We start from the raw sequence: 3,525 nt of genomic DNA, 5'->3' as shown, positions 1-3,525 counted from the left end.
ATACCTTCCTCACTGGCTAGTACATGGTAGCTATTATAAAGGTATTTGCTAAAAAAAAAAAAAATCATTGCGTAGCTCAGCCTGCCTTTTTTTTTTTTTAACCTGATGTTATACAAAATGTAAAGTTATTCTCATTCTACTCATTAAAAATTTAGGTTCAGAATGAGAAAGGATGGTGAGTCAGCAATTGAAAAGCTGTGGGAGTAAGAATCCATATTCAATCATTTAAAAAAATCAATAATGAAGATGTGACCTGGTGGGGGATGGGTCAAACAGGTGATGGGGATTAAAGCACTTATGATGAGCACGAAGTAATGGACAGAATTGTTGAATCACCATATTGTACGTCCGACACTAATATAACAGTGTATGTTAACTATATTGAAATTAAAATTTAAAACTAAAAAATCAATAAAGAATAGAAATTACAGATGATGTACACTAACTTTCCTTCCAATAGAAGTTGAGAGGGTATTTTTGGGCAAGAGTCAAATAGTAACTTAACTTTTTTCAAACACAGACTGAAATGTGTTTTTTCCCCTTGGTCTATATAAACTCCTTTTTATAATTTTAACCAGTAGAATATACTTTATTTTTTCATTTAAAAAAGTGGCTCTTAAAATTTCTTGCACCTTGCAGCTTGTTTTTACAATTATTTCTAAAGTATTATCAGTTATTTTAGATGAGAGGTTTGCTAGAATGTTAAGCTACTAACAGGAACTTGGTGCAATATGGCTGGAAGAATTTTCAGACTTCTAAGATTCTTTAAGAAGAGATTCTGGGAAAACATGAGTGACCCTAAAAAGATATTTCAAAGTACCATAACTCTAAAATATAAGCAAATAAAACATAATTAAAAATCTGAACTGATACAGAACCTGAAGGCTAAAGCTAAACTCCTAGGGAAAACTTTCTTTCATCAAGATGATCTTTGATAATAAACTTAGTTTTCTAACCTGACAATCAGGTACTGAATACTAACTAGCTGTGTGCCTAAGAGTATTGTGTGAGGTGTCTTATTTCAGACTTATAATTATATATATTGGAATATATTTTATAGCATCTGTGTAATCTAATATGAGCACCTTATGGGTAAGAGTAAAATTTGTCCATTATGGGGCTTCTGCACTGTACCTGTATTTCAAGTGTGAGGTTATAAGGGCCAGAACTATTGTGGCAGTTTGAGAAAAGGACTAGATATTAACTAAAGGATAGAGGTAGAAAAGCGCACAATCCTGGGACCTCCCTATCTTATCTAGTATGGTGTCTGCTATAAAATATGTCCTGTAGGGGCGCCTGGGTGGCTCAGTCAGTTAAGCGTCCATCTTCGGCTCAGGTCATGATCTCACGGTTCGTGGGTTCAAGCCCCACGTTAGGCTCTGTGCTGACAGCTAGCTCAGAGCCTGGAGCCTGCTTCGGATTCTGTCTCCCTCTCTCTCTGACCCTCCCTGCTCATGCTGTCTGTCTCTGTCTCTCAAAAATAAATTTAAAAAAATTAAAAATAAAATAAAATAAAATATGTCCTGTGATAGACTTCCAGGACACATTCAGTTCAACAAGACTATCCAAGCCTCTGATATCAAGAAACTTACAACAGTTGGGGAGATAGGAAACACATACAACAAAACCATTAAATAGCAACACACAGCATTGAATTAAGTAAAGATAGGTGGTGCTGAAAATACAGGCTCCAGAAGTTGAGAGAATGAGGAGATCAACGTGGGTTAGGATAGCCGGAGAACATTTCACAAGGAGACAGTATATAAGTTCATTTGGGTAAGAAGGGCATTTGGGAAGAGGAATACGAATGAGCAATGGGAATGAGAGAGATTGGATATTATGATATTATTGAGAAACAGAAGCGATTGTTTCTGTCTGCAGCAGAGTGTTTACTAGGGGAGTGGCTGGAGGTGGTTTTGGATCAGTAGGAGAGCACAGATTATGGAAGACTTTAAAATCTCTGTCGTCCTTAAACTCCATATAGACATTTCTATCTTGTTCACTATTATAACTCTAGTACTTACCATAGCAAGTGGTACATAGTAGATGTTCAATTAAATTCTGCTGAATGGATTCAAGGGATTGATGAAAACACTTTGAAATGTTGAGGCTTTATTTGGACACCAGTGGAAATTCACTGGCGGTTTTAGACTATGAAGATGTCATAGTATAAATAGTGTTTTAGGCAAACTGTTCTCAGGGCAGTAGGCAGAATGACCAGAAGGAGGGGGAGGGTGGACATGGGGAGAGCAGCTAGGCTGTTCATGCCATCATCCTTTGGGTGAGAAGGGTTAATAGTGGACTGAGGATGGCGGGGAGAAGAGTTATTTTGAGACTGAACCAACTCGACTGTGATTTATTGGCAAGTTTCTCACCTAGAAGACAGTGACAAAGATGCTGTCAACATGGATAAATGAATTACATCTTGTAGTTGGTAGTTGCCTTTGAGAATTTCTATTCTCATTACTTACCTCTTTCTAGTATTTCCTTTTCCACATGATCATTTAACTGGGCATTCTTTGATGATGCTCAATTATCCACCTATTATTTTTCTAGAGCTGTTACGTTCACCTGTTCTTTTTTGAATAGTTCTGGATTGTCAGACCTATTATATGAATTTTGTCATGTCAGGATAGATTTGGGAAGCGCCTACGCAGGAAACAACTACAAATCTATGGTGAGAGTGTACAGAGAATAGTTTACAGAGAAGGGAGTGAGTGTGAATTCCTGAAACTAGAAATTCTTCCACCAGTCTTACAGAGTTGAGTGTTCTCAAAGCTTAGAATCCCCCCTCTTCAGTTTAGAGCTTGGGATCTGGTGGCTTTTGTCATGCTGCTCACTGCCATCAAGCTCTACCATCCAAGTTTATCTCAGAAAAGCACAGGACTTCGTATTTTTCTCCTGTTTTCACCCTGGTATATAGAAAACGTGGATTTGTTGGGAGTGTTCTCCCTACTCACTAACCCAGCCTGGCTCCGACACTTCAGAGTAGAAACAACGAATCAAATGTGTCTACTGGCCTTAGTTGGGTGTCTGCTGACCTCAGATGCCAAGGGGGCTCAGTTCTTCTCTGCAGGGCTTACCTCTAAGGTCGCAGAAGGAAAGTCCCGCCCATCCCACCCAAACGACTGTGAAGGAGCTCCACGGTCGGTCGGTCGCTATTTTAGTTTTGACCTCTTGGTGAACTGCCCAAGGCCTTTTCCCCACCGAAGGCCAAGCCCCCTGGGGCAGTCGTGGCCTAACCCTCCGGTCAAGGGCATCACTTAGGAGAGGGAGCAGAACAGCTCTTTCCTACTTTCTTTCTCTGGGACCAATGCAGAAGGCTGGAAAGTCACTAATAATAGCAATAATATTATTAATGATGATTTTAAACTAAGAATTCCAGCCGGGGCGAGGGGAGACGCCGACCCTTATTGCACGCCCCAGCTCACTCAGGGACAAAAGCCCCGCCCGGCGCCGCAGCCGCTGGACCGGGTGGGCCCTGCCGGGGCGGGGGAGGCCGGAGTGGCGGGCCCCGCCCCGCTC

This window comes from Suricata suricatta, chromosome 2 (genome assembly GCF_006229205.1).
Source record: "Suricata suricatta isolate VVHF042 chromosome 2, meerkat_22Aug2017_6uvM2_HiC, whole genome shotgun sequence".
NCBI classification, from domain to species: domain Eukaryota; kingdom Metazoa; phylum Chordata; class Mammalia; order Carnivora; family Herpestidae; genus Suricata; species Suricata suricatta.
The sequence above is the reverse complement of the archived record's forward strand: the minus strand, read 5'-3'. Positions refer to the sequence as shown.